Below are 11,899 nucleotides of genomic sequence, written 5' to 3' on the forward strand. Positions count from 1 at the left end.
CTTTCATCTTTTCCCCTCCCTTTATTGTCGACAAAGAGCCTGTGTAGACACTGCTGATTGTTTTGTTGACAGAACTGGCTTCCGCCAGTATCCCACGATGCCTGCCCTGATCGCTCTGCTCAGTGTTTTGATCTCTGCTGCCCTGCAAGTAGGGTGACCAGACAGCAAGTGTGAAAAATCGGGACAGGGGGTGGGGGGGTAATAGGATCCTATATAAGAAAATGACCCCAAAATTGGGACTGTCCCTATAAAATTGGGACATTTGGTCACCCTACCTGCAAGGATGCGCCCCTCCCCTTTCAAAGCTCTGGGAAGTATCTGTGTGCTGCTCCATTTGGGGAGCAAATGAAGAGCAAATCACTGGAATGCTCTTGTTTTGCGCTGCACTAGGAACACAGCGGCAGGCATACTGCTGCTGCAGGGGGAGGGGGACAGACTGCTGTGCTGCTTTGCCATTCCTCAGCATGGAGAGCTCCCAGAGCTACTCATGATGCTGCTCTCAGCAGCTGAGGGGGCTGTGGGAGAACTCGGAGACAATCCCAAGAGGCGCAGCAATCAGCTCTTCCTTTCCACAATACTGCACTGTGGGATACATACCCATGGTGCATTGCTCACCCTGTCAATGATGGTGTCCCCAATGTGGACATGAGCTGTCAACAGAGGGAGCAAGTGTGAACACCCTTTGGAGATTTTTGTTTTGTCGACTTTTGGCTGTCGACATAAGTTTTGTCAACAAAACTTGGTAGTGTAGACAAGCCCTTAGACACTTTCCCCCCTCTCAGGGAAACTCTCTTTTTTCAAAGCCTGAGCCCAGTTACTATATATCTTAATGGCTTTTGTTAGCGAGCCTAGGGGTGGAGTCTTCGTTTTGCCTGAGTATGTCTACACTACAGAGACTATACTGGCATAGCTTCATCACAGTAGCAATGCTGGCAGAAACCAATAGTGTAGACACAACCTAAACTGATGGAAGGGGTTTTTCCATTGATGTAGGAACACCATTTCCCCAAGCAGTGGTAGCTAAGTCGAGGGAAGCATTCTTTCATCAACCTAGCTGTCTACACAGGGTATTAGGTTGGCATAACTACATCACTCAGGGATTGTGGGTTTTTTACACCACTGATTGACAGCTATGTCAGCCTAAATTTTAAGTACAGACCAGACCTCAGCCTGTTTTTTAATATTAAAGCAGGGTGTGAATTTAAAGTGCAACAGCAATTCTAGAATAGCTATTGCAGAATAACTATCCCACAATAGTAATTCTAGTTAATTTCCTAGTGTAGAAAAGCCATATATTTTCACTGCAGACAGGCTAGCCTTGCCTTGGTGGGGTGTACCCACAGCAAAGCCTTACCCATGCCAGACCCATGTAACTACATCCACAACAGGGCTGTATTAGCTCTGGAGCTGGAATGGATTTCTGGTGGGATATCCTGTGGTTCTTAGTGGTGCATTACATAGGGCCACTCTACAAATTCATTCACAGGGTGAAAACTCACTCATTCTCACCTAGAATGAAGCTGCTGTCTGTGGCTATGACATGAGAACAATATGTAAATAACTGCCAAGTGGTGTTATTCATTATTAATCCAGGCAGTCCCGCAGGTGAAAGCAAACCGCATTTGGCAACAAGAACTTTTAATGAGAATGTTATTAAGGAATTCAGTCTACAAACTACAAAGTGATTCATAGCACACCCAACTGACTTCTTTGCCTCTCCATTTCCCATTTCTTTCCTGCCTAGTAAACATAAAAATCTCATGTTGCGTACATTTCTCCAAATTATGGTTCTTATTGATAACACCCCACAACTTTAGCAGGAGACAGGTGTCAGCTTCTGGCAAACTGCCAGCACAGGAGGATTTCTTGGATGGTGTCACAGATCCTAGCAAGTGCTCCCTCATGGCCACTGACTAGGACTGCTGTGAAGGGAATCCATGCTGTGTCCCCTGCTCCCCCTGCTATTTTAAGCCTACAGAGCATGAAAGCAGTCCAGCCACTGCCCCAATCTCAGGATCCCTAGGCACACTCTTGGAGTACAGACCTGCAGCCTAACACTCCCTCCTGAGAGTTGGAGCCCTGCACAGTTGCCTAGCCCTTCCACGCACAATAGTGACCTTTACGATGCCCTTGGACTTAAACACACCCTCTCCTGGGTGGGGAGGGATAGCTCAGTGGTTTGAGCATTGGCCTGCTAAACCCAGGGTTGTGAGTTCAATCCTTGAGGGGGCCACTTAGGGATCTGGGGTAAAAATCTGGGGATTGGTCCTGCTTTGAGCAGGGGGTTGGACTAGATGACCTCCTGAGGTCCCTTCCAACCCTAATCTTCTATGATTCTGGAACTTTACCCCAAAGGTATGAAACTTTTTGTTACAGTTTAACTCTCTCAGGGGCACACAGTAGTTAACACACACTTTGCAGAGTCTAACACATTTATGTTCTTTACTTCATACAAAGCACAGGACAGTACAGATCATACAAAACAACAAACATTGCACATATTTCCCTTTCTAGCTCACCCTTCCCTTGGGTGTCCTTAGGGACCACAGATGTCCAGGCAGGCTGTCCCATTCCTGAGGCTGTTCCATGATAGGTGGTCTCTCCCTTTTACCTAGCTTCTGTTGCTTTCTTCTGCCCCACGTGTCCTCTTCCTGTCTGGCTCCCTCTAGTCCTGTGAGTTCCCTTATTTAAACTCCTCCTGGTCACCTGGCTGCCTTTGTTCTGCTCCTGGTAAATTTTCATTGCTTCTATCTCCCCCTCTCCTTTCAGAAGAGGAAGTTAAACTGGATTTCCAAGGCTTAATCTCACCCACTGTTGCCAGTTGTTTGCATCTGAATAGTATAATTGAATCCCAAGCACCACTAGCCCCTTGTATTTGTCTGCTGTGAACCTGCTACAGGACCTGGTAGATCTTCATACATATAGGCACTCAGGATACAGCTTTTCATAAACCAACTTCACAATATTAACTAAAATTCATAAATTGTATAAATATAGTCCCAGTTTGTCACAGATGACATCTCTGTTCAAATGCTGTGGAAGTGCAGCAGAAATGTAGCAGGCAAACATGGGGTTAAAATGCACAGCAGAAGAAAGGAGGAGTTTCCCAAGAAAGTACAGCCCAGGTAGAATTGTGGGATGGGACTGGAGGACTAACAGCACCTGGGATTGAGTAGTCTGCATTCTCACTGCAAAGTAGGCAGTTTGTCTGTCTGGGCTGAAGTAAATTCCAATCTCAAGTCCATATCCTCAGCTATGCTAGCTAGCCCAGACTTAAAGCATCCTCAAATCCATGTTAAAGGTTCTTCTGTGTGGATGGAAGGAGGCTATGATGATTCCAGAGCACCCTCTTGCAACAGGGCATGATGCTGCAGACAATCTTCATCTCCAGCCCTTCCTGCAGACCATCTGCCCCTGTTCATACTTCAGCTGAAAGCATCTAAGTCAGATCCCTTTCTTCAGGGCAACAAATCTCAAACCAACATCCCAAAGTCTCTCAACAATCGGTTCTGCCTTTGGGCTCTGTCTTCAATCTCCTTTCTCAGCCACTCCAGAGTCATCTTCCACAGACTAGCATAGCTATTGTAATTAGCATTTGGGGAAAGGGAATCATAAAAAATTGTGGGTGAAACCGTAGGTTCTGAACTTCTTAGCCAATGTATGTATGGACAAGAAATACAAGGTAGGCCAAATTAAGCTCTGTGATACCTATATAAATCCAGAGTAATTCTATTGAAGCCAACAGACATTATGGCCTCAGTCTCCACTCTTTTGCACCCTGTGTATATATTTGCACCTGTGTAAAATGCTACCATTTTGACTTGTTAGAGCTTTACAGGCACTGTGCACAAGTGTTAATGACTATACAAGGTGCAAGACAACAGAAAAAAATCTCAGACATGTAAGTCAATGAGATTTTGCTTGAGTAAAGACTGCAGAATCGGGCCCTTAATCAAGACAGCTATCCGAACAATATGCATTGCAATACTTTCCAGCAAGGTTGCAATAGTTACTGGCATGCCCTTTTTTAATTAAATGAAAACATGTCTCAGACTATCTAGGTTTTGTAAAGTTTACCCAAAATATTGCTGTGTGCCCTCCTCAGAAAGTGTGCCTTGCAGTGGTGCAACCCCTCTCTCATTTTGTACAAACAGTTTCCATTCCACTACATTCTCAGGCTCAATGTATTCCAAAATCAGTAAAGTGAGTAAAATTAACAATATCTCCTTTTGTGTACAACAGCACTAACTTTTGAAACCAGTACAATTATACTAATTTAAAATTATTGGTGTGAGATAAGAATCAAGCCCATTAAACATTTTAATAAAAGAAGACACATAGGAATAAGCATCTTCCATTTATTGGGTTTCTGGACCCCAGATCCCTCAGGAAGAGTCATAAATACATGAGATCTCTAAACTGTAGCTTTTGCATTTGGCTCTCAGATTTAGCTGATAAATATATATACCCTTTTAACCAGACTTCTTATAAAATATTCATAAATCTTTATTCCTGAAGTATAGCATTAGATTTCTTTTTTTAAATACTGCAAGCTAAATTGGAATTACGATTTATAAATATTTGCATTTCACCTCAGTTTGTGAAAGATGAGTCACACTGAAGTCATATTTTCCTATGAGATGCTGTGGAATTTTGTTTAGCTTCAGCTTTGTCTTCATTGTCAAATAAAGGTGTGATTTAATGTGAGATTACTAATGTGAGTTAGCTATCTCATTGTTAAATTCTAGTGGAGTCAAGGCATGTGTAGTGAGGCCAAGTAGCCTCCCTCCGAGTGGGAGAGCAAGGGTCCATTACACTCCCGTTGGTGGGTGGAGCCTAGCTTACCCCGCCCCCCTCACTGGAAGTGCCGGGGCAGGGCCGGAAGTATAAGACAAAGGCCCTGCAGCCCAGTTGTGGCTGAATTCCCGGAGGAGAAGGATGCTCCGGCCATACTGCCAGGCCCAGGAGGAGAACCTACTCCTGGCTGTCTGATAGCCGCAGAAGTGGAAGACCCTGACGAGGAGTGGCCCAGACTACCGGCCGCAGCATACCCCAAGGAGCCTGACGATCCCTGGAAGTGAGAGGTACCAAACCCTGGGGAGGCATGAAGTAGCCCAGGGGCAGCCACAGAGCAGCTGGCTGCAGAGCCAAGGGCGGCTCAGTCGGCGTGTTGCGGCTGGATCCCCGCCAATGCAGGGGCAGCCAATCCTGCCCCTGCCAGGACCCTGGGCTGGGAATGCAGTGGAGTAGGGTAGGCCCGCGTCCCCCTGCCACCCCACGCCAGGGTGGCCGACTCCCTACACTGTGCAGGGAAGCTCCTGCTCTGAAGACGAAGCCTCCCTTACCAGCTCCCTTTTAGACTGTTGCTTTGCTGGCTGCCTGAGCTCCTCCCAGGCTAAAACCAGCCTTAAGACTCTTTGCTTGCTGGCAGCCTGAGCCTCCTCAAGCCCAGGCCCGAACCAGCTCCATAGACTGTGATATCCTTGCTGGCGGCCGGAGCCCCGCCCTGGACGAAGCCAATCTCCTGTAGCCGGTGTTTAATTGCTGGCAGCTTGAGCTTCCCCAAGCCCAGGCTAAAGCCTGGCCGTGACTGTCTGGCGCCCAGCCCTATTGTGGGGCTGGAAACTAGAGGACCTGGGAGGCCTTGCTCCACCTCGGGTGGAGACAAGGGCCCTAGACTGTTCTGCAGCTTTGTGCCTTGGCCAGACAAGCCCGAAGGCAACTGGAACGAGAGGCCTCCTTTCAAGCCGGAGAGCGAGGGTCCAATACACTATGCTTAAGCTATTGTAGGAGCTGTAGCAACGGTTTGCATTGTAGCTCTTTATTTCTGTGTTTCTGAACCCTAGATTCACTTTATAAATTATAATACCCACTTGACAGCAATTAGGAGCCACACTGCTAAATGTATTTGCCTAAAGATACAGATAAATGCTTTTTGAAAATCCCACTAGGCACCAAAATACTTTTAAAAACTTTGCCCCAAGGGCCAGAATCTCAGACATACTAGGACTCCTTTGCATTGCTCTGGCCCTCTGAGAATTCCCTTTTTGTAAAAGGAAATTTCTGGAGAACACAGAGCTGGCATTACAGCTCTACTCCTCCTTTCTGGTCACAAGGGCAGGTGGTATGTCCATGGGACAGAACATGAGGGTGCAGTGTTCCTCTGATCCCCAGAAACTCTAATGGCCCTGTGGCAATGGGTAGTCTGACCAGGTAGTAATTTTGTAATTCCTAACAATGGTAATGTGGAAACTTAAGTTACTGTACATTTGGTAAGAAGTCCAGTGTTTAAACAAAACATGTATGGCTAAATCTTGGCACTACGTCAGAAAGCCAGCACAGTTTGGGTAGCAGTGAGTGTAATGGAAGTTGTAGTTGCTCGAACTTTAATGTCGGAGCCTAGGTACATATCCAGAAGACGGTTGACATCCAGGTTTGAAAATATTGGCCTTCATTATATCAGTATGTTTTGAAAAAAATAGAAAAATAACCTGAATAAAGATACAATACTCTAGTTTACATATATTTAAAAATTCTAAAACAAGGGTGGGAGCTGGTTTAAACAATTTTTCATTAGGTTTCTCAGACTTGCTAGTGTGGAAGCAGAGAGCACTAGTGTCACGTTCCTGTAAAATGGATGCCTCCAAGACGAGACTATCTGACTGAGCAAATGGCAGTTTCCTTCTAATTATTCTAGCAATCTAGTATAATTAAAGGTAGAATCTGTAATCAACTGAGGTCACTTCATTGTATTGGGAGTAGATGTCAGGTCTGGAGTGTGGAATATAGTCAGGTCACCTCTCTTAAATTTGTGGGCCTTTCAAAACCTTTAAGTTTCAACTGTACTAATATACATTTTGCTTCTCTTCCTTTTGGTATATACACAACACTTTTCTTTGATCCCACACTCATTAAACAACAAGACTCTGTCCCATAATTTTTAAAAAATAACACAAAAAAGATAGCCCAGCTGGGCAAAATAAAATAAATAGTACTTATCCAAATCAAGAATTCTTAGAAAATTGGATTAAAGATTTGGCTGCTAGTGCTGGTTGCTTGGTAGTTTCTTCTCTTTGCTTTCTATATACCTACACTTCCATAAATGTAACTGTGATGTTGCAGTCTATATTATTTTATAAAAATATGCTAATGAGTGAATATAGTGTAACTGGAATATGCTTCATGCAAAAGGTCTCTTGTAAGGTATCATTACAAAGCTTATAATCTACTGAGTGTGATCATCCTATTTGTATAAATGTACCACTCTTGTATCTGAAACTAGAAATATGAACTATAACTCTGAGGGCCTATTGTAATTATGCAACGTGTGGGCCATTAATGGTAGTTTGCAATGTGGATGACTCCCATTAACCAGAACAATTGACTACAGATGGCTGTGTTTTACCTGTAAGTCTTCCTGTATACCTGTGTGCTGGCAAGTGGGTAATGAAGTCTTGCAGTGACATGTGATCATGTCACCTGAACTGGAATCCATCTTTAACCTGGTGTCTTTCCATTGAGAGGGAGGGGGTGGGAACCCAGAGAGGGACAAAGGATTCCCGCCTTATGCAAAAGATATATTAAAGGGTGGGACAGAACAAAGCAGGAGAGGAGCCATCATGAAGAATCCCCTAGCTACCACCTGAGCTGGAACAAGAGCTGTACTGGGGAAAGAATTGTGCCCAGGCCTGGAAGGTGTCCAGTCTGAGGAAAAAACTCACTGAAGCATCTCTGAGGGTGAGATTATCTGTATTCAGTTTGATTAGACACAGATTTGTGCATTTTATTTTATTTTGCTTGGTAACTTACTTTGTTCTTTCTGTTACTACTTGGAACCACTTAAATCCTACTTTCTGTATTTACTAAAATCACTTTTCACTTATTAATTAACTCAGAGTATGTATTAATATCTGGGGGAGCAGACAACTGTGCATATCTCTCTATCAGTGTTATAGAGGGCGAACAATTTATGAATTTACCCTGTATAAGCTTTATACAGGATTAAAAAGATTTATTTGGGTTTAGATCCCATTGGGAGTTGGGCATCTGAGGTCTGGTCTATACTACCCGCCTGAATCGGCGGGTAGAAATCGACTTCTCAGGGATCGATTTATCGCGTCCCGTTGGGACGCGACAATCGATCCCCGAATCGGCGCTCTAACTCCACCAGCGGAGGTGGTAGTAAGCGCCGCCGACAAAAAGCGGCAGAAGTCTATTTTGCCGCCGTCCTCACAACGGGGTAAGTCGGCTGCAATACGTCGAATTCAGCTACGCTATTCACGTAGCTGAATTTGCGTATCTTAAATCGACTCCCCGCTGTAGTGTAGATGTACCCTCAGTGTTAAAGACAAGAACACTTCTGTGAGCTGTTTTCAGGTAAACCTGCAGCTCTGGGGCAAGTAATTCAGACCCTGAGTCTGTGTTGGAGCAGACAGGTATGTCTGGCTCAGCAAGACAGGGTGCTGGGGTCCCGAGCTGGCAGGGAAGGCAGTGGTAGAAGTAGTCTTGACACATCGGGTGGCAGCTCCCAAGAGAGTTTCTGTGATCCAACCTGTCACTGTAACTACATAATAAAAGTATGTATCTTAGAACAACGCTTCCTCAGCACTCGTCCCCTAATGCCCCTACTCTACTTGCGCTACCTTGATGACATCTTCATCATCTGGACCCCATGGGAAGGAGGCCCTTGAGGAATTCCACCAGGATTTCAACAATTTCCACCCCACCATCAACCTCAGCCTGGACCAGGGCCGCCCAGAGGATTCAGGGGGCCTGGGGCAAAGCAATTTTGGGGGCCCCCTTCCATAAAAAAAAAGTTGCAATACTAGGGCAAATTGCCCCACTAGTCGTCCCCCCCCCCCCCCCCCCGGGGCACCCCCGGGAAAAAAATATTTAAAAACCTTCCGCATCTTGGCACAAACCCAGTTTTGAGAACTTCTTTTCAAGTCACCTTTACAAGGTATCACTGGTTCTCAGCATCAGCTAGTGCTAAAAGGCACTAAAGCTCATTAAAAGGGTTGAACAAATATCTTCTGTCAAAACTTTTTTGGATCGAAAACTAGGGGTTTTTAAAAAGCAGAAAAAATCACGGACAATGTCTGCTTTCCTTCAAAATTTGTTGTGGTTTTTTTTAATTGAAAAGCTGAAATTAGTCTGCCAAAACCTGAACATGGTTTGGGGTTTCAGAAGCGTGTGGCCAAATATTTGCTGCTTGCTCTGTTTGACTGTTTAAAGAAACAATAAAAAAGTTACAAGGAGTCTAGTGGCACCTTAAAGACCAACAGATTTATTTGGGCATTAGCTTTCGTGGGTAAAAACCTCACTTCTTCAGATGCATCTGAAAGTTGTGAGGTTTTTACCCATGAAAGCTTATGCCCAAATAAATCTATTAGTCTGTAGCTACAAAAACAACAAGGAGTCTGGTGGCACCTTAAAGACTAACACGGCTACCCCCTGATACTTAATAAAAAAATTCTGCTTAAAAAAAATTCCAAAACTTTTGAACCACCTGAGCTTGTGACCAAACACCTGAGCCCATCCAGTCAGAGATTTTTCCAGGTTTTTGATACTCTGCTGGCTTCCTTGACTCATATCTGTCTCCATAACTTTGGGTTCATTTAAATTAGAAAATAAGAACATAAGAATGGCCATACTGGGTCAGACCAAAGGTCCATCCAGCCCAGTATCCTGTCTACCAACAGTGGCCAATGCCAAGTGCCCCAGAGGGAGTGAACCTAACAGGTAATGATCAAGTGATCTCTCTCCTGCCATCCATCTCCACCGTCTGACAAACAGAGGCTAGGGACACCATTCCTTACCCATCCTGGCTAATAGCCATTAATGGACTTAACCTCCATGAATTTATCTGTTTCCTAGAGACTGGCTCCATGGGGTCCCTCACAAACTGGAGACGGTTACTGTGGGTTTGTCTTTAGTATAGACTATGTACATGCTCCACTAACTGAGCATTTGAGCTTGTTCCAGAATCTGGGATGAGCCTATGTTGTGAAAACTGAAATGCTCAAAAAAGCACATGCATGTGAATGGACACAGGGTGCTAAAATTAAATTAACCCAGGGGTTCTCAAACTGGGGGTCAGGACCCCTCAGGGGGTCACAAGGTTATTACTGGGGGCCGTGTCAGCCTCCACCTCAAACCCTGCTTTGCCTCCAGCATTTATAATAGTGTTAAATATATAAAAAGTGTTTTTAATTTATAAGGGGGGGTCTCACTCAGAGGTTTGCTATGTGAAAGGGGTCACCATTACAAAAGTTTGAGAACCACTGAATTAACCCCTCTGGAGCCTCGGGGAATGCAGGGGAGGGGGGTCTCCCTTGGTAGGGTTGGGAAGGAGGTAGGTGGTGTATGATATTGCTCTTCTCATGTGATCCCTCCCCCATTGCTCTCTTGGCTTTATCACTGTTATTCTAAAGTGGCTCATTTTAAATGAAGCTACCCTCCCCTGACATGAATCTCCCTATGGCACTTAAATTAAATGTAGACTATAATTTGGCATTTGAGAAGTGAAAGGGATGGTAGCCCTAAGGGAAAAGATAATAGCTTGGATCATTGTGTTAAATAGCTGTCTGCAAGCAGGTGCCTGGGGCAGCCAATACAAAGGGGTGGCACTCTGTCCATTATTGGGGCAGCACATCCGGGTCTTTGGCAGCAATTTGGCGGTGGGTCCTTCACTCTCTCTCTTCCTCTTCGGCGGCACTTCGGCGACAGCTCAATTGGGTTTTTCTTTTTTTTTCCCCCTTTGCTGCTTGGGGCGGCAAAAAAGCTGGAGCCAGCCCTGCCCACAACACATACTAATAATTAATAGGGGCCCCCCTTGAGCTGCTTAAGGCTTCATGATAGGTCTTCTGTGACTCAATTATGGTATAATTGACAAGTCTAAGGACTTTAACTTACTCAGTTTTGAGTTTCAGTATTTTTAACTAGCTTCCTCTTTTTTTTTTTTTAATTTCTTCTTTCTGAACTACCCAACCAGTATGGGCCGCTAGAAACCCTTAATTCAGCCCATCTTCAATTCCATTAAGATAAAGTACCTTGAATACAGAGGATCTAATCATCCTGTGCCATGTGCACCAGCATCCTGCATGCATGTGAAGCAAAACATTGAAGTTAAATATAGTATCCAACATAGACAATGATAACAGATATTAACCATGATCATTATAAAAATGAAATATGTGAGGGCTTCCTAGGGAAGACTCGAGTTGAACATTATAAAAATGCCAATGTTCCAGCAAAATAGTGTAGCTAACACATTTCTACTTCCTTAGGCAATTATTATAAAATATGACATAAGTTCTGCAACCTCAACAGAAATAATCACAGTCTCTATCTTTCATTTCTATGCTGCATTTCCTGTAATTTATATTTTTAATAACTAACATTTTGACCATTCTTGTAGTTATTTTAAAACATAGAATGATAGTCATAATTTAAAATGGAAGTTAACCTTGTTTATTCTTCCATTTCAAACACCTAAAAAGTCACTTCCAACTATAGTCCTTTGTCTCAATATAGGGCACAAGGGCAAAATCCCAAATTATTAACATATTTTACAATTTCTGTGCTTGGGATTTCAATATATTATTATTTGAGTAGTAAGTAACTCCCCCTATCAATCAGCTGCATGAAGTTTAATATAAATCTCATTCATTTTTCTTAGCTAATAAACATAGTTAGTTTACTATAGAATTGGCTGCAAACATTGTCTTTGGTGTAAGATCATAGAATCATAGAACTGGAAGGGACCTCAAGAGATCATCTGGTCCAGTCCCCTGCACTCAAGGCAGGACTAAGTATTATCTAGATCATCCGATAGGTGTTTGTCCAACCTGCTCTTAAAAATCCCCAATGATGGAGATTCCACAATCTCCGTAGGCAA

At 44.0% G+C, this 11,899-nt stretch overlaps 1 protein-coding gene across 1 annotated transcript in view; it reads right to left on the minus strand.

Annotated features, from left to right (window-relative positions):
• CCDC146 (coiled-coil domain containing 146) overlaps nucleotides 1-11,899 on the minus strand; it is a 122,704-nt gene that overhangs the window by 60,030 nt on the left and 50,775 nt on the right. The window lies entirely within an intron of this gene.

The sequence above is a fragment of the Trachemys scripta genome, chromosome 1 (genome assembly GCF_013100865.1).
Source record: "Trachemys scripta elegans isolate TJP31775 chromosome 1, CAS_Tse_1.0, whole genome shotgun sequence".
Classification (NCBI taxonomy): Eukaryota; Metazoa; Chordata; order Testudines; family Emydidae; genus Trachemys; species Trachemys scripta.